This window comes from Vulpes lagopus, chromosome 4 (assembly GCF_018345385.1).
Source record: "Vulpes lagopus strain Blue_001 chromosome 4, ASM1834538v1, whole genome shotgun sequence".
NCBI lineage: Eukaryota > Metazoa > Chordata > Mammalia > Carnivora > Canidae > Vulpes > Vulpes lagopus.
The window spans coordinates 119,155,406-119,175,380 of record NC_054827.1 but is presented as its reverse complement, the minus strand read 5'-3'; the positions used below and the strand labels follow the sequence as shown (position 1 = coordinate 119,175,380).

At 43.2% G+C, this 19,975-nt stretch overlaps 1 protein-coding gene across 4 annotated transcripts in view; it reads right to left on the bottom strand.

Moving 5' to 3' along the window:
• Window positions 1-19,975, bottom strand: part of KIAA0232 (KIAA0232 ortholog) — an 89,638-nt gene that overhangs the window by 58,634 nt on the left and 11,029 nt on the right. The window contains exon 1 of one of the 4 annotated variants that reach the window (XM_041751625.1): window positions 17,926-17,946. The exons of the other annotated variants lie outside the window; for them this stretch is intronic. The gene's annotated coding sequence lies outside the window, so the exon portion shown is untranslated. Of the gene's footprint in view, window positions 1-17,925; window positions 17,947-19,975 lie in introns of those variants that run through there. 4 annotated transcript variants of the gene reach the window in all.

The following is a 19,975-nucleotide window of genomic DNA, read 5'->3' as shown; positions in this document are numbered from 1 at the left end:
CCTTCAGCCCAGGTCATGATCCCAGAGTCCCGGGATCGAGCCCCACACTGGGCTCTCTGCTCAGTGGGGGTTTGCTTCTCCCTCTGCCCCTCACCCCACCCATACTCACTAGCACATGCTCTGTCTCTCCAATAAATATATTTTTTAAATACATAAAAAAGGGGCAGCCCAGGTGGCTCAGCGGTTTAGCGTCTGCCTTCAGCCCAGGGCCTGATCCTGGAGACCCGAGATGCAAAAAAATATACATAGCTATAATTAAATGCCCATGGAAGTTTCTATACCACTTATGTCTTTTTTAATTCTTGAAGGTAGCACAAAAGAGTGGAAAGTACATGAGCCCAGCATAACATCTAGGGTTTTGTAGTCCATCTCACCTTCGCTACTTAAGAGCTGGTTTCCATAACTTGTTTCCTCACCTGTAAAACAGAATAATATATATGTGCTCTCTCTACACTTCAAATCTCTCACAAGGTTGTTGCAATGAGCAAATATTTTGTGGCCTTTGCATTTCATAAAGTCATACGAATGGAAGGTATTGTTACAAACTACCCCCCTCGGGCAGCCCCAGTGGCCCAGCTTTTTAACACCGCCTTTGGCCTGGGGTGTGATCCTGGAGACCCGGGATCGAGTCCCACGTTGTGCTCCCTGCATGGAGCCTGCTTCTCCCTCTGCCTGTGTCTCTGCCTCTCTTTCTCTGTGTCTGTAGTGAATAAATAAATAAAATCTTAAAAAAAAAAAAATACTCCCCTCAAATTGCTTATATCCTCTTAATCTTACAAGTTTCTTCACTAATCAGATTATGTGAAGAGTAGTATTTGTGTAAAATATACAGCACTTTTAGAACAAAAAATACTCGGTTTCCTTACTACTCTTAAAATAAAGAGCTATGAAATCTTCATTTAGTAGAAACTAGTTTCGGGGCACTTCCGTGGCTCAGTCGGTTAAGCATCTCCCTTCAGCTTGAGTTGTGATCTCAGGGTCCTGGGATTCAGCCCCACATGGGGCTCCCCACTCAGAGAAGAGTCTGCCTCTCCCTCTCCCCCTCTGCTCCTCTTACTAATGCACTCACTCTCAGACAGAAAATCTATTTAAAAAAGCAACAAATATCTAGTCACATCAAAGCCTTCCCTCTTGTTAGTGTGTTAGTTTTCTGCTATAAATTCAAACACGGCAGTGCAAAGAACTCAAGTGGTTAAGTTGCAGAAGATGAACCCAGAAACACAACGGACCGCCTTGCTGCCCAGTTTTCTATTTGTTTTGCAATGTACACACCTGGAGAGCAGTCTCTGCACAGAGAAGCCGTATGATCCCCAAACAGCACAGACCCAGAGGAGCTCAGCACGTCCTGGGCTTTTTCTGAAGCCCAGTGTACAATTTCTAGCCATTTTAAAGTCTCAAGGATTAAAAATAGTCCTAGCGGTGAATAAAATCTTCCCCCAAACAACAGGCAACTCTGTACAGGCTTGGGAATCAATCAGAGCCTTTGGCCGTAACATGAATCTGAGCCTGGAAGTGCAAGTGCTGGGGTAGGGGCATACCTATCATGCCCTACTCACTCTCATGACACCCCCCAGGCATCCCACACCACCCTTGGTCCCCAGGAGTCAGGGCCCAGAGGCCTGGGATATTTATGATTAGACCCAAGACTAGAACAACAGACTGAATTTCAACAATAAAAGCCTTTAATTCAGGATGCCTGGGTGGCTCAGTGGTCAAGCACCTGCCTTTGGCCCAGGCTGTGATCCTGGGGTCCGGGGATCAAGTCCTGCATCAGGCTCCCTGCATGGAGCCTGCTTCTCCCCCTGCCTGTGTCTCTGCCTCTCTCTCTCTCTCTCTCATGGATAAATAAATCTTTAAAAATAAAAATAAAAGCCTTTAATTCTTTATCTAGTCTGTATAAACATTTTCGAGTCATATAATTAGTCCCAAAGGATTTGTCCACAAGGAAAAAAAGAAAACCGATCTAATACTTATTATACAAGTAAATATTTATTTAACAAATAATTAAGATTTGGTAAGGCTACAAGTTTCAAATGAGTAATTTAATAAGGGATTTTTGAGGTGGGATGAAGGTCATTTTGAAGAAGTTCACTGATCTTCCAAAATCTCTTCCCTTATTATAACAACGTGCCAAGAAACATAATGCTGTCTTTCTGTACTCTTTGTAACACCACACACATTTCTAGAAGTAATTCAAATTACAGCCCCCATTAGTGGGTGTGACGAGTCACCTAGGGTACAAGCAGCAGTGAGTCCTATAAGCTCTGAGAATCAGACATTCGGTAGTTCAGTTTCTTTAGAGCTCAAGCACAGGAGACAAGTGACCAGCTAAATTTAAATATTAGAGTATTTCCCTTCTTCTTTTGTAATATAGTGAATATTTTTTTATAGTGAATGTTTTTAGATTTGCTGGAAACATATAAAAATTATTTCAAAAGCACCATCTCGGGCAGCCCGGGTGGCTCAGCGGTTTAGTGCCACCTTCAGCCCAGGGTGTGATCCTGGAGACCTGGATCGAGTCCCACATCGGGCTCCCTGCATGGAGCCTGCTTCTCCTCCTGCCTGTGTCTCTGCCTCTCTCTGTGTGTCTCTCATGAATAAATAAAACCTTAAAAAAAAAAAAAAAAGCACCATCTCTTTCTGACATGGTACATATCTATCATCTGTGGAATATTCTCAATTTGCTTGTGTTACAGCATAACTGATCATAAAGAGCACCAGTCAACAGTTCTAAACCGCGTTTCTCTGGGCAAAATGGAAAGGGCAGATCTTGTGGAGGGAAATCTGTTTTCAACAGACTTACTCTTACTCTCCAAGCACTTCTGCTTTTCTGCTCAAGTGAATCCCATCTACTTTCATTTAAAAAAAAAAAAAAAAAAAACTAAGTATTTTCTAAATACAAAAGAGAAGGATGTGGCAGCCTGGGTGGCTCAGCGGTTTAGCACCACCTTCAGCCCAGGGCCTGATCCTGGAGACCCAGATGGAGTCCCACGTAGGGCTCCCTGTGTGGAGCCTTCTTCTCCCCCTGTGTCTCTGCCTCTCTCTGGTGTGTGTCTCCCATGAATAAATAAATAAAGTCTTAAAAAAAAAAAAAAAAAAAAGAAGGATGCCCACACACAATTTCTCCACCCTAATATAATTCACAGTATTTTCGTGTGGTCATTATCAGTGTTTTTTTCCTTTCCATAGAACTTAAAATGTTTTCTGGGGCACCTAGGCAGCTAGTCGGTTAAACATCTGCCTTCTGCTCAGGTCATGATCTCTGAGTTCTAGGACTGAGCCATGAGTCTGGCTCCCTGCTCAGTGAGGAGTCTGCTTCTCCTTCTCCCTCTGACTCTACCCCTGCTCCTTCTCTGTCTCACTCTCTCTCTCTCAAATAAGTAAAATCTTTTTTTTTAAATGGCACATAAAAAAAAAATTGGCCACACCAGCCACATTTCAAGAGCTCAAAGCCACACATAGCTAGTGGCTACTGTGCAAATATAGGACATTTCTGTCACGGCAGAAGTTCTACTGAACAATACTGGCTTTGATTCTCTCCAGCAAATGAACTACGTTTGAGGGATCCCTGGGTGGCGCAGTGGTTTGGCGCCTTCCTTTGGCCCAGGGCGCGATCCTGGAGACCCGGGATCGAATCCCACGTCGGGCTCCCGGTGCATGGAGCCTGCTTCTCCTCCCTCTGCCTGTGTCTCTGCCTCTCTCTCTCTCTCTGTGACTATCATAAATAAAATAAAATAAAATTCAAAAAAAAAAACAAAACTACGTTTGACTAAAAAAGGGTCACTGGCTCAACAGAATCCATATACCCTTCCTCATGTACCTAGGACCATAAGAGACACTCCTCATACCCAGAAAATGGGTGCTAAGCACAACCATTCTGAGACAGTACAATGTGCCAGAGGGATTGCCGGAGGGAAGTAGAAAACATCTGCCTTTGTGTTTGATAGGGGTCAAATATCATTACAGTAGAAAGTAACCCATGGAAGGCTCAGTGACAATGTCAAACTGTATACAGAACAGCAAGAACCATGAAGCTTACTGACAAAGCAAAAAGAAAACCGAGAATAATCAGGATGGGGTGCTAAAGCTCAAAATTTGGTAAGAAAGGTTATTTAGTCAAATAAAGTATATTATGCTGCAGAAATAAACAATCCCCAAATCACAGAAGCTTAACAAAGGCTTTATATGCTCCTGCTACATGTCCGTCCAGGACTGGCAGGGACACTCAGCATAACCACAGCATAACCTCTCTGGTACATAAGATGTCAGTAGGGTTGCCGACCTTGAACCCTGCTAGTCCAGGAACCACGGGAAAAGAAAACCTGGGTCAAAGCATGCACCAGTGCTTTGGAAACTCCTTCCTGGAAGTGAGCCCCACATCTCACCAGTCAAAGCCAAGTCTCATGGTCTCACTCACTCCAAGTGTGGGTAGGGGAAGCACACTCCTCTCCCATGCCAGGGAGGAGGGAAGAGCAGTGATAGGTGTCAATAGCCTTAAGGATTACTTCAAGGGCTAAAATGTGAGGCTCCTGATAGGAGACAACTCTAAAGTTTAACATTAGGGATGCCTGGGGGGCTCAGTCAGTTAAGCATCTGCCTTTGGCTCAGGCCATGATCCTAGCTCAGTGGGGAGCCTGCTTCTCCCTCTCCCTCTGTCTGCACCCCCACCCAACTTGAGTTCTTACTTGCTCTGCACTCTCCCTCAAATAAATAAATCTTAAAAAAATTTTTTTTTTAAATAATGTCTAGCACTACTGAAACCAGCATTCTGGTCAACTTGGGTGGAACATTCAAGGCAGATGAATTAGAACACTGCAAATAATAAGTCCCACAAGAGAGACTAAAGTAACAAGCTAAGGAAGGTCTGAAGGCATGAGGACTGCTGAAACATTAACACCTAAATGGTAATGAGCCAATTCGTGCCCTAACTCCTCCAAGCAGCCATCCCTAATTACTTAAAGCCACACTGCTCTCTTCCTGTGACAGGGCACTCACTGTCCTCCTGCTCTCTGCCTTTCAATGATATGTATCCATACTATTCTCCAACTGCCTCCTGCATGTGGGTTCCTTTACAAGCAAGGCTGAAAGTTCTTCAAAGCCAAACTGTGACATATTCCACATGCTAATTAGCAGAATTTTTAGGCCTTGGCAGGTGAGCAAAACTGTGTCAAACTAAACACTCTCCCAATCTAAATGGAACACATTCTCAAAGACAGCCTTGGGAAATACAATATTCCTAATACTGGCGTGTGTGGAGAAAACGCTGAGCTCTGGTCAAGTTCTCAGCTCCCAGGTGGGGGACAACTCTAACCTAGGAGCCCCAGCTCATTCTTCCACCACCCACACGTGTGCTAGAGGCTTTCTGTGTGCCAGGTCTTGTGTATGCTGCTAGTGACACAAAATCAATAATCCTTAGGTCTGTTCTTTCTGTATATACCATCCTATGCTAGGGGGCTTTAGTCTTTATCCTTAATCAACTTGTACTTCTTCCTACTGAAACACACCACCTTCCACCTGCCCTTGGATCTAGTTTGGTACTTTTGCAATTTATGACTTGACACTAACTACATATTTTTTAACCAGTCTTCTTCACTACAACTTTCACAATAAATTTGATAAAGTACTCAGTATACAAGAGTCTGAATTACCTGAAACTGTATAATTCCTCAATTCTGTATTAATACAATTTTCACACATACACAAAAGCATCTGAAGGGGAAGCATAAATAAAGGACATACAAAATATAAACAGGAGAAAACAGAATAATGAAAGTAGATGTTTGAACTATGACGACTGGCTTTTAGGTTCTACTACTTCTCACCAAGATCCTAAATATCTGCCCAATAAATCAGAGAGTGCACACATGTAACGATGTAGTTACACACAGATTTGCATCAATTTGGAATATAAGGGATCGTTTATTTTCTTTAGTAGGTAGCATGCCTCCAGAGCAAATCTATGGCCAGAAGAGAAAATCCATAGAGAATTCACAGCCTAAACCAGAACTTGTATCACTAAAGAAACAACAGGCTAAAAGCTGATCATACATACCTGTTTAACCTCTGAATCTGAAAAATTATGTAGATATGGACAATCAGACCCCATTGTCTCTTTCCCATCTAGAAATGTGTCAAATTTGAGGAAATGAATAAGGCTTCTGTTTAAGATAATATAACCTGCAAGATTAGTGTGAGACATGAGTGCTTTCCACACAAATAGAAAGAACTGCATGTAGATTAAATTCCTTTTTTACTAGCCAGTCTATCAGAAATGAACTGGTTCGTGTATATTCTCCAGTGACAGTTAAAATGAATTCTTTTCATGAATGTAGGGTTGTTCTTGTAGGTAAGAGTATTTACTTGATAGTAACAGGAACTAACAAAGGTCTTACTAAATTGCAGACACATAACAGACCTGGTGAATCTCTAAGCTGAAAAGATTAGAAAAAGGAAGAACTAACTAGATAATGATGGTAGGTAAAAGGACTTGGTTCTACAGAGAATCAGTAGTACAGAATAGACGTCCACTAAAGGAAAAACAAATGGGAACGACAACACAGTCTAAGGAGAGGAAATAAAAGGGAAGCTGTCAGCCTAGACTGGATAAAGTTTCTCCTCTTGTAGAGGGTTTACAGAATCCAAAGGCTGGGTCAGCCTCCAGGTTCTCAGAGCTGTAACTGGCCTAACCAGAGGGAGATAAACTACTTATACAAAGTAACACTGCTTGATTTCTAATTTTTAGTCTGTTGCCAGTTATTTGAGGATTCATTCTTATCTGTTAATATTTCTGGTTTGAAAAACTGCACTGATTTTTCCAGACTGAAATTTCTGCAGGTTATCACATTATAATAATCACTGTCTATAATTCATCTAGATCTATTAGACATCAGAATTTGTTACCAGGGATACAGAATGGCAGTTTTATGCCTTCAAAAAAGCCCTTATTGGAGACTTACCAAAAAATGCCATTTTTCCCCTAGAAAGGGCAAACCACATGTTGGGCAGCTTACAGAATGAAAACCCATGAGGAAAATCCTTTGGGTCAGAGGGAAAGCAGTAAATGTATACACTGACATCTAAAAGAAACAGTCTTCCTGCAAACAATAAAACAGCTACCAAACAAACTTCAAACATCAAAACAAAATTCATTATTATGAAATCCTAAAAGCTTTTAGAAAAATTGCTGGAAAGTGATCAAGCTAAATTTCAGAAATTTAAAAACTTCCATTAAGAGAAACTGAACGGACCTTCAACTCTAAGAAATAAAAATTTTCAGAAACACTAAGCAAATTTATTTAGAAACAAAAAATTTAAATAAGCAGATTTTTAGAATTTTGAAAATGCAAAAAGCTCTAACATGATAAAATTCATTTAATCAAGGATAAAGAGTTTATCAAATAAGATACTAGATCATGGGGACACGTGGGAGGCTCAGTGGTTGAGCGTCTGCCTTCGGCTCAGGTCATAATCCCGGGGTCCTGGGATCAAGTCCCAAACTGGGGTCCCCACAGGAAGTTTGCGTCTCCCTCTACCTCTCTACCTGTCTCTCATGAATAAATAAAATCTTAAAAAAAAAAAAAAAAAAGGATACTAGATCATGGTGTATTATAGTTTTTCGGGATGCCTGAGTGACTCAGTAGTTGAGCATCTGCCTTTGACTCAGGGCATGATCCTGGGGTCCCAGGGACCGAGTCCCACCCACATCAGGCTCCTTGCATGGAGCCTGCTTCTGCCTATGCCTCTCTCACGAATAAAATCAATCAATCAATCAATTAATCGTTTTTCAGACTGCCCCTGTTGCTTGTCAAATGTCTGTTCATAAAAATTCTACAGCTTTCAGGGGCCTGGGCGGCTCAGTTAGTTAAGTTTCGACTCCTGATTTCGGCTCAGGTCAGGATCTGAGGTCACATGAGATCAAGCCCTCCTGTCATCAGGTTTCCTTGCTCAGAGTGGAGCCTCGTTGAGATTCTCTCCCTCCCTCTCCCTCCTCCCCACTATGCATGCACTCTATTTAAAATACATACATATATATATATATACACACACACACACACACACACACACATTTAATATATACATACTTTTTTTTTTAAGTCTACAGCTTTCAACTACTGACCTCAAATTACTAAGTGAATTGTCTTCTGAGTTTCGAGAGGTGGGGGGAAAAATGGCCTAAAATTCTGAGGCTCACCGGTAAGAGAGTGGTTGGTCCATTTTTTTTTAAAATACTATTATAAAGCCATAAGCTAAGTAATACATATTACAGTTCTCCAAAATGACATTAGATAATAAGCAATTCTTTTTTTTTAATAAATTTATTTTTTATTGGTGTTCAATTTGCCAACATACAGAATAACACCCAGTGCTCATCCTGTCAAGTGGGCATCACCCATTCACCCCCACCCCCCCCCGGCCTCCTCCCCTTCCACCACCCCTAGTTCATTTCCCAGAGTTAGGAGTCTTTATGTTCTGTCTCCCTTTCTGATATTTCCCACACATTTCTTCTCCCTTCCCTTATATTCCCTTTCACTATTATTTATATTCCCCAAATGAATGAGAACATATAATGTTTGTCCTTCTCCGACTGACTCATTTCACTCAGCATAATACCCTTCAGTTCCATCCACGTTGAAGCAAATGTTGGGTATTTGTCGATAATAAGCAATTCTTTGGTAAGATTTAGTGTTTCTCAATAAGAGATACCTAGTTCAATAAAAAATTTTGTGATCATTATCTGATTCATATCCTACTAGTTAGCAATTTTAAAGGATCAGTATAAAATCCTCTATTTGTAAAATGATATACATTTCAGAACTCAGAATAGGTTCAAAGTATATGTATTTTTCATCCATTAATTATAGGTTTCAAAGATTAAATCAAGTCTTTAGCTGTGACTCTTAGATTAACTATGTAGTTAGAGTTCCTAGAAAGCTATTTAAATGAACATTGTCATCATTTAAAATGTAACCTGCTACAGTTTCCCCAAAGTGTATTCATTATTCTAGGTGATATAAAAATTTATTATTTTTGCCATAGAAATTCTTCCTTTTGCATAAATTAGGGAAATACCAGAACTGAAACAAAAGTAGGTTTATTTATTTCAGGAGGTCTTAAAACTTTTAATATGGTAATGTGCATCTGGAACCTCTAGGGAGGAAACAAAGTAGATAGCATTTTCCATACTTATTTAATTACAGACCTTTTCTGTGTTCCTGAGAACACTTTGGGAAATACGACCTTTTAACCAGAAACACTTAACATTTTCCTAAGGGCCAAGTCATAAGAAAGACCTAGATCTTTTAGGGTCCTTACATCCTCAATTTCCTAAGGTTGAAAAGTTAAACTAAAGATACCATTTAAGAATAAGATCATTAAGTACACCCTTCTCCTTTATTTCCCTTTAAAAAATCTGCATAAATTCTATTGTGCTGTACATCAATCCAAACTCCTTTTTATATGGGATCAGAACCTTCCAGATTTCCCCCTTTCCCCTAGACGCACCTAGTCCTTATCTATAACCTTGGAATACACACATAAGGGGCTATGCCTGCATTCAATGCACACCACTTAGTTGCCAGCGTATATTATAGGCACAGCAGCAAGCACACACCTGAGGGATCAAGGAGGTGCTTACAGCCATTGAAATGATCCTGGGTTTATTTCCTTCCACTGCACAAAACCACCAAGTGTTTTTAGCGGCTCAAAAGACGGAGATCTAATAGGATGCTAATGGCAAAGCCAGCACTAAGAGTCAATTCACCTGACCAGTGTGTCTGAACTCAAGATGGCCAAGCTTGGGCGCTCAGAGGGGGCATGCTCCAGGGGTGGTGGAGGGCAAGCTAATTGAGAAGTGCTTGTAGTCCATAAACATTTGCTGGGGTCATGCACAGCTGGCTAAAAAATTTAGAAAGGCTACTGATTTTAAGTGTATCTGAGGCACCCCAGAATCTGAGAAACACGCTGAGAAGCCCCACTACTCTTAGAGACCAAGTAGAGTGGCATTAATAGGATTGTGTACCTATGGAATTCTCCATACATCAATGATACTCAAGACCCAAAATATAAATACTTTAAAGATAATGCAATATTAACAATGCAATATTCTTGAAAAAAAAATTTTTTTAAAGGAAGTCTGTATTAGGCCTTGTTTTGACTTCCACTTTTTTTTTTTTTTTTAAGATTTTATTTATTCATGAGAAACACAGATGTGTGAGAGAGAGGCAGAGACACTGACAGAGGGAGAAGCAGGCTCCATGCAGGAAGCCCGATGTGGGACTCGATCCCGGGACTCCAAGATCACGCCCCAGGCCGAAGGCAGGGGCTAAACCGCTGAGCCACCCAGGGATCCTGAAAATATTTTTTTAAGATTTTATTTATTTATTCATAAGAGAGACCGAGAGAGAGGCAGAGACATAGGCAGAGGAGACTTGATCTGAGGACCCCAGGATCATGACCCAAGCCAAAGGCAGACGCTCAACCACGGAGCCATCCAGGTGTCCCTATTCTTGAAAATCTATTTAAAATAGTCAGTGGTGGGATCCCTGGGTGGCGCAGCGGTTTGGCGCCTGCCTTTGGCCCAGGGCGCGATCCTGGAGACCCAGGATCGAATCCCACATCAGGCTCCCGGTGCATGGAGCCTGCTTCTCCCTCCGCCTGTGTCTCTGCCTCTCTCTCTCTCTCTGTGACTATCATAAATAAATAAAAAATTAAAAAAATAAAAAATAAAATAGTCAGTGGTCAGGATACCTGGGTGGCACAGCCAGTGAACTATCCACCTCTTGATTTCTGCTCAGGTCATGATCTTGGGGTCATGGGACTGAGGCCTCACACTGGGCTCTGCGCTCAGCAGACTCTTCTTGGGACTCTCTCTCCCTCTCCCTCTGCCCCTTCCCCCCCCCCCCCCATGCACACTCTCTTATACTCTCCCTAAAAATAAATAAATAAAATCTTTAATATATTCAGTGGCCTGCACAGGTCCCAGCCTGCCTGTGGTTTAGGGCTGCTACCTGCCTCATAAAGCAAAAGGAAGTGTTCGTCTTCTGGGAAGACACAATGGTCTTCTCCTCTGAAAAAGCCTCCTACACAGTTGGCTTTAGCATCTTCCAGGAATAGGGAGGCAGGGATTGAGGCCTCATGAGTCAGGGTTTCAGCTGAGTTAGAGAAGACAATGCCTATAACCAGAAACTCCAGAGTCAGTATAGTTACCTCCAGGTAACCCAGCCTGGGCTTCATGACAGTCATAGAAGTGAATTCCTTAACAATAAAATAATAGGGGTTTTTTTTGGAAGATTTTATTTTTTATTTATTTGATAGGAGAGAACACAAAGCAGGGGGAGCAGTGGGAGAGGGAGAAGCAGACTCTCCACTGAGCAGGGAGCCCGATGAGGGACTTGATCCCAGGACCTCAGGACCATGATTTTGCTGAAGGCAGACACTTAACTGACTGAGCCACTCAGGTACCCATAATAGTTTCAAAAAATAAAAATAAAATATCTAGCAAAGTATGGCACAAAGGTGACAGATTTTGGATTGGAATTTTACACTAATTAAAACTCTTCTCAGGGCACCTGGGTGGTTCAGTCAGTTAAGTGTCCAACTCTTGGTTTCAACTCAGGTCATGATCTCAGGGTCATGAGATCAAGCCTCATGTCAGGCTCTGCGCTCAGCACAGAGTCTGTTTATCTCTCTCCACCCATCCCTTGCTCCTCCCCACCCCCAAATAGTAAAATACTTAAAAAACCAAACCAAAAAACCCTTCTCCTCAAAAAATAGACTGGCATGATGTTCTGTAGAGGTCTATACAGGTCAAAACTTTATAATCTCACTGATATATTCAAATCATAAATATTACAAAGGTAAATGTAAAGAAAAAAGTAGCAGACATATGCACTCATATACACAACAAATATACACAAACAGCTAAGAAAAGCAAATAAACAGAAACAGTTAAGTATCCAAACACTAAACATAAAAGTCAACTTTCAAATGACTCCTCTTAAATAAAAAGTTGACTATGCTTTTCTTATAGATTCTGGTCAAGTTTTCTATCACATAAAATACTTAATTTGGGGGTTAATAATATTCTACTCAAGTTAATATGAAATTAAGACAACTCTGGGGAAAAATCTAATAATCCCTGGAAATATTTAATAAACAAGAGTAATCTTATCCAGATGCATCTTTCAGGTACTACCACCTAACAACCTGTAACAAGAACCACAGGAGTGATCTGGGATTAGAGGTGTGTTCTAGATCCCTGGACAGGAGGTGCCTAGATGGCTCAGGAGTTGAACAACTGCCTTTAGCTCGGGTCGTGATCCCAGGGTCCTGGGATTGAGTCCCATATTGGGCTCCCCAAAAGGAGCCTCCTTCTCCCTCTGCCTGTGTCTCTGCCTCAGTCTCATGAGTAAGTAAATAAAATCTTTAAAATTTAAAAAAGAAAATCCCTAAACATTCACGTTTCAGCTCCTCAGTGACAAGGTCAAAAACCTATGTAATTTATGCAGAAGGCATTATCTACAAACCAATTCTCCATCCCCACCAATGGTGACTTTAACTACCAGAGCAATTGAGGACCAGGCTTAAGAGGAGAGATGGTCACTACAATGGCAGATGTTACATCAGAACTTATCAGACCCACTGAATCACAAACTCCCTTCTACCAAGGTCCCCAGGTGACAAATGTACTTTTTTTCTTTTTTAAAGGAAGCCTAGGCCTAATGCGGAGCTTGACCTCATTACTCCAAGGACAAGAGTCCCATGCTGTACAGAACGAGCCAGCCAGGCACCCAGTCTTTCCCCACCTCAAGATCAGTGAGAGGCTAGTCTATACTTTCTTTTAAATGTATTCAAGGTTTCCTTCTCCTATTGTGGCAAACTGAACTACTGTTCCCAAGCAGCCCCTGGTTTCCCTCATATGTCCCATCACACAGCAGGCCCCTGTGGTCATGGCCGTGGGACAGGCCGGTGGTGCCTTCCCAGAGGCTGAAAGGCCCCGCCCTAAGCCCCAGGAACTGGTGTGGCCAACGGACCACAGTAGACGTGACCTAAGCCATATCCAAGCAGCTTGAAAAGCAATCATGTGATTAGGCCTGACCTCCCGTGCTAGCACAGAAAGAACGTGTATACAGAATACAGAAACTGAGAACAAACAGGGCCACCTCCTCAGCCTAGGTCTCAAGAGGAGAGCCACCACAACTGACTCGCAGATGCCAATGCATGACATGGGCCACGAAGAACTGTTTGGTGCTCAGGCCCCTGACATTTGGGGGTCCTGTCACCACAGTACAACCTTATCAAATCTAAAACAATATCCAGGTCCTCAATCCGTCTACAAGTCACCTATAGCTAGAATTAATGCAGCAGGACCTAATTGCACATCTTTCTATCTGGAAGCCCAACTGTGCTGGTGTCACTTACGGATCTACCCTCCGTCCCCATATGTCACTACACAGCTCTTTTAGATCCATAACCACACATCTCCTGGGCTCTCCTCTGCTCAACACACTGCACTGCCTGAGCCACTATGCTCTTACGTGAGGCATCGACTGGTTCTCAGGAACGTCTTCCCAGTACCTTGGCCCTTTGTTCTTGCTTAGAATCTTAGGATCAGCCACCACATTCCTTGAGAAACCCTGCTGGGATTTTTATTGGAAATGCATTAAATACAGAGATCAGTTTCAGGAGAACGGACGGCTTTCCACTACTGAGTCTTCCTATTTATGAACGAGGACCATTTCTCCATTTATTTAGGTCTCCTCCTAGACCTTCTAAGTTTTCATGTTCCACACACAGGTTTATTTCCAGATACTCAGTCACAGACTCTCCAAGGTTTTATACAGAATCATCATCTGCAAATGCCACAGTTTTGCGTTCCTAGAGTTGCCATCCTTAGGTGGGTCATGTAGGCCTGCCCTCACCTCAGCAGCACAATGAAAACAAGTGGCATCACAGGGTGTCCTTTGTTCTGTACCCAACTATACAGGAAATGTCCCCACACTTCCTCATTAAAACTGATGTTCTCTGTAGGTTTTCTCTAGACAGCCTGCACTGGTCAGGGACATTTCCTTCTATTTGCAGTTTGCTAAGATCATAGCTATAGTTCAGTCCTCAATGTCTAGAATAGATGAGTGAAGGTACTTCCTGTCCTATAACATAAAGGTGGTTTTCCTCCAGCGACAGCAGAAGCAGCTTCTGTTTATGGAATTTACTATCGAAGTGTTCTACATGCATGTTCATTTCATTTGAACACCCCATGAGGTAGACACCGTTATTATTCCCTTTGTACAGATAATACAGAAACTGAGAATAGAAAATTGATTTCTCCAAACAGCAAGAAAGAGGAAGAGCTGGGATCTGAAAGCAGACGAGACTAACTCCAGAGTCAAGCTCGTCTCCGCTATGGACTATCTGGTAACAACTTGCAACCACTGAAAGGGTCCTTCTGGACCCAAAGGAAGGCCTTTAGCAGCAATGATGCACACCTAACTCCAGCTATCCAAGAGTTAAATTCTGATCTTGGGAGTCCCATTTGACCACAGATCCCCCTTAAGGAGTCCTTCAAATCATTAAAGCCAGACAAATTCAAACAAAGGGAAAAAGGAAGGTAGGATTAAATGAACCAAGAACTTTATATTCACATGAAATAGGTCCCAAAATTTTGAGACTGAGCTATTGTTCCAGGGATCCTAATGCCACTGATAAATTTGTGAAAATATGCAGCTAGATGGCTAAAGAAAATCAAAGAAGTCTCAATCACACCAAGAAAATCACAGGTTATCATAGGTACCATGTGAAATTATTTAAGTTTAAGGAAACCAGTATGTTGCTGTTAAGATTTTATTTATTTGACAGAGCATGAGCAGGGGGAGGAGCAGGGAGCCTGACATGGGGCTCAATCCCAGGATGCCAAGATCATGACCTGATCCAAAAGCAGATGCTCAACTGGCTGAGCCCCCTTGGCACCCGAAACCAGTATGTTTAATGAGGAAAAGAAAAGCATAATGTGCACTTTAACTCTTTATGCCCCCCCATTTCACATGTAGTGGGAGGAGATGGGGAGGACAGCTAACGGGACTCAGAGAAAGGGGAGCCCAGTTACCCTATATTTCTTCAGAAGGCCAACGAATACGTTAAATCAAACCAATAAAAACTTTTTCTAGGAAAGCTACCATCTAACTGTGGCTGACACTACTGTACCACCCAGACCCCATGAAGAAAGTGCTGTGGGCCACCAGGAGTGCCATGTCAGCCTCTTCAGGGACTGCCCCAGAGACAAAAAGCGGCCCCATCTAACATCCTTCCCAAGAGATCTCCACCTCCAACAAGTGATGTGAGCGTGCAGATCTGGTCATTTGGTGCATCTTGGGGGTGACTCCAAAGGGCTATTCTAGCTTCACACCTCCCCATGGGGTTAGCCAAGGCTGGGCTGGGCCTACAAAGGCAGCCCAATGTCTTCCTCCTTTCTACAGGAGTGGACCCCATGCGTGCCTTTTCTTTTTGTTTTTTAAGAGAAAGAGAGAACTGAGGGGGTGGGGCACAGAGGAAGAGAGAAGAAAGAATCTTAAGTATGGAGCCTGATGTGGGGCTCAATTTCACGATCTGAGCCAAAACCAAGAGTCAGACACTTAACTGACTGCACCACCCCCACAGGTACCTCTTAATCAACATCAGCTGAACTGTCTACGGGTACTCTCCAGAGAATCTGCTTCCCAAAGACCCCAACTTGTGACACTCAGATAGGAACTGACTGCCCCATCAGATTCAAGTGACCCTTAACTGTATTTAAATATCAGAAACCAAATAAATAAATAAATAAATAAATAATAAATAAATAAATATTTTTAAAAAATCAGAAACCACCACCATTTGGTGAATATGCAGGACACAATGGGGGTGACAAAGCAGCTTAACATGAGGGGCAATGGTGAGATGTTCTCTGGTAATTTTAAGGCTAGAAGAATATGATTTCAGCGCATGAAATGAAGTAAGCATCTTCAATGGCCCATGTCATCATTTGCTCTGTAGATAAACCAGAATCCACATTTCCACTCCATGGAAATTCTCCGTTCCATGTTTAGGAACATGGATATGCTAATCAAAGTCCTAGGAACCACAGTCACTTTCAGCAAGTCTCTCCTTTCCATTCTCTTACAACCACTAGTCAATCTACCTCGGTTCAGACCCTAACCCAATGTCCTTATGAGATAAGGGAAACGGGGACAGGGACCCAGAGAGGAGGCCACATGCCGACAGAGATGCATACAAGCTGAGGACACCAGAAGCCAAGAGAGAGGCACAGAATAGGTCTTTTCTCAGAACCATCAGAAGGAACCCAGCCTCCTGACACCTGCATTTCAGACCTGGAATGATAAATCCGTGTCACTGTCAGCTGCCCAGGCTGTGGCACTGCCTCATGGCAGACCTGGGAAGTTCCTGCAGCTTCCAGTTCATGAAAAGAACATGCAATATGATGGTGAGGAGGAAGGAATGCACAGGCATCGGTGCCAGGAGCATGATGATGTAACACTCTGAGACACCGTCTCATCTAGTGCTGTTCAGACATTCCTCAAAGAGGCAAAACCTAATACTATGCCTGAAACAGGTTATAGTGGCACAGGTCAGGAGCACAGGGATTACCCAAACTCCTGCCCCCCACCACCACCTTACGCCATAAGTGTCTAGGCTCCCTCCCTCCCATCCATCCATTCATTCAACAAACATTTGAGCACCTGCTGTGTGCCAGATACCACTTTTACAGCATGAAAAAACAGGGAGCTAAACCAAACCTCTGCATTTATGGATTAAGACACTAAAGTGTAGTCAGGATCCAGAGGCAGGTGCAGACCAGGGCCATTGCAGTCCAGGTGCAGTCCTCCACTGGCCCCTCATCCAACTTGCAGCCTCGCTGTCTCACAATTTTGAAGGATCAAAGCAAAGCCTTTTTACGTTGCATTTAGCATATCCTTACTAATCAAAGCTTTTGGCTTGGCCACTACTGTTCACCATCCCCACAGACCTAGAGACACTTTGAGAAGCTGACAGACCTGAACCCTGCACCAGAGGAAAAGTGAGACCAGCTTTGGCCCCACTTTAGCCAACAGCAGACTGCAAGATGCTACCAGGTCCTTTTCAAGGTACTCCTTTGCCTGCCTTGGCAAGGCCTGGGTAAGTCCACTCAGAGGAGTTTCCATTTCCATGACAGTTTCTACCACATAGCTAGGGGAAAAAACTGTCATGAACACTGTTCCTAAACACATGTGTGTGTTTAGAAATGGGAGAAATGCAGGGGGAAAAAGAGCAAGATGTAAAGGAAGAAACTTTCACCTGATACTGTAACAATACAGCCACTGGTGCCCACCAGTCCTCACCGGTGCAGTAATAAGCAGCAGCCCGTGAGCAGCAGCACCTGCAAGGTCCTGAGACCAACTGGGGTCAAAGCCTGGTCCCAGCTCCAGGTCTCAGGAAGACGCTCAGGGCGGGAGTGGCCTGGACATGAGATCATGCTGACCGGAACCGAATGATAAGAGAGATGGTAACAAAGCCCTCCCTCAGGGTGGCTGAGTCCACTTCCAGGGCCTAAGTGAACATTAAAAGGTACTCTACAGGGATCCCTGGGTGGCGCAGCGGTTTGGCGCCTGCCTTTGGCCCAGGGCGCGATCCTGGAGACACGGGATCGAATCCCACATCGGGCTCCCGGTGCATGGAGCCTGCTTCTTCCTCCGCCTGTGTCTCTGCCTTTCTCTCTCTCTGTGACTATCATAAATAAATAAAAATTTAAAAAAAAATAAAAAATCAAAAATAAAAGGTACTCTACTGAACACAGAATGAAAAGGGAGGTAAGATATTCTTACAGGAATTGCATCAAGCCAAGGTACAAGGTGGGAGAGAGCCTGAGACCAAGGTTTTGAGGGTCATTAGAGTCACCTGGCTGCATTAGCTGCATCAAAGCTCCTATGTGTGTGCTTTCTTCAACTGTGTGGTTCTTCTGCAAAGGCCACATTACAGCAAAGCTCTCACTGTACAGGCTGCATCCTCGTCCTGATGAAACTCACTTTAAAACAAAACCAAAAACAAAAAGAGTCATAGGGAAAGATCTTGGTCCTCCAGACCATGTCTGAAATCTGTTCCTGTCTAAAGAGTTAAGCCCATCTACTGTACGGTGGCCAGGCCCAGTTGCTGATTCTTTTCCACAAGTTCTAGAGAAACTTTAGAGAAGCTCACTTGCTCATAGACTACAACTAATATCACCACCACCCTCCTCCAACTCCCCTCCGCTGGCTCTCCAGGCTGTCCTTGGACTTCTCTACCTACATGTGCTTCCTCCATTAGTACCACCCAACAGCAAGATGTAAGTTACCAGTATTCAATGTCAAATTTTCCAGTAGCCATATTAAAAAGGAAATGGGTAAAATTAATTTTAGCAATATATTTTATTTAACTCTATAGATTCAAAATATAATCACCCCAAACATAATCGAGGTAAAAAATCATTGATATTTTACATTCTTTTCTCCCCATACTGAGTCTTGGAAATCTGGTGTATGTATGACACAGCATTTCTCAAGTCAAACTAGCCACAATTTAAGTGCTCAAAAACCACATGTGGCTCAAGGCTAGCTTACTGAACAGCACCATCCTACATGATCTCCAGTCCCATGATTTTAAATACCATCTAGGTAGCAATTCCTCCAAACTATACTCTGCTTCTCTCATGAATGCCAGAATTCTAGAGTCATGAGGCTACTAGACAGTTACGGGTCTGACTAGCATCTCAACTTCTAACAGGTCTTCAAAAAAATACAAAAACTGCATTCTCACAACCACCATCCTTCCTGAGACCTTCCCAATATCAGCCAAGGCAACTTCATGCCTCCACTGCTCAAGCCAAAAGGTTTGGCATCATCTAGATCCTTCATCTTCTTCTCACATCCCATACCTAACCCACCAGCAAATACACAGTCCACCTTCATAACACACCCAGAATCAGGGTCTTTCACCTGTTCCACTCTCCCTCTGGATGATACTCTGCTCCCCAGATAGCATCCTAGCTCTTTCCCCTATTTCCTTCGAGTCTCAGCTCAAGTGGCATCCTATCAGAGAGCCCTTCCGTGTCCACCTATCCCACATGACCCTCGTCTCCTGCTTTATTTTTTCTCTTAGCAGGAATTTTCACTTGACATATGTAGCCACATGCTTACTCATCTCATCAGGACCGAACAGTGCCATGTGAGTGGAGACCCCACGGGGTGCCCTGCTCTGACCCTTCACAAAAACCTGCTGTGGGGAGCCAAGCTGACCTACAGCCTCCCGCTGTGGCACATTCAGAGTCACCAAAGCAAGGACATCAGGCCACCCTCAGCAATGCATGCTGAGCAGCAGGAAGTACTAGAACCAGGCCACCCAGGCTGTCACAGACCCCCTAATAGCTCCTCCCATCGGGTTCCTCCTCCCCTCGCTCCCCTGTGCAAGGTCTCACCTGCACAGAGGTCAGCAGTCTGCAATTCCACACTCCTGCTCCCTTGTTTTCCCTCTCAAGGCAAATCCCTGTAAGCCTCCTGCATGTCTGAGCATCATGGCATCTGTGCCTAGGACACTGCAGGCAGTAAACAAGTATTGTGGGAAGGAATAAACCTCTAGGAAGAGTAGGGCAGAGGAAAGAAAATGGACTAAGTTCCAAGTTTAGAAGTTTGGGCTCCAGCTTTGTCACATGTTATTTGTAACCTTAGGGAAACTTCTTGAAGCCTCTGAGCCACAGCTGCACCCTTTATAAAATGGAAAGGACACCACCTCTCAAGGTTATCAAGAAGATACAGGAGTCTCCTGAGGTCCCTCATACCAGGCTTGCTGTGAAGGAGCTGCTGAACAAGTGTGGACTCACTCCCCTCCTTACCCACTCTCTGTAGCTCTTTCTAAGCATTCTGATCACTTTTTAACTAAATAAAGCCCCAAATAATCCTGTATACCCACTAGTGAT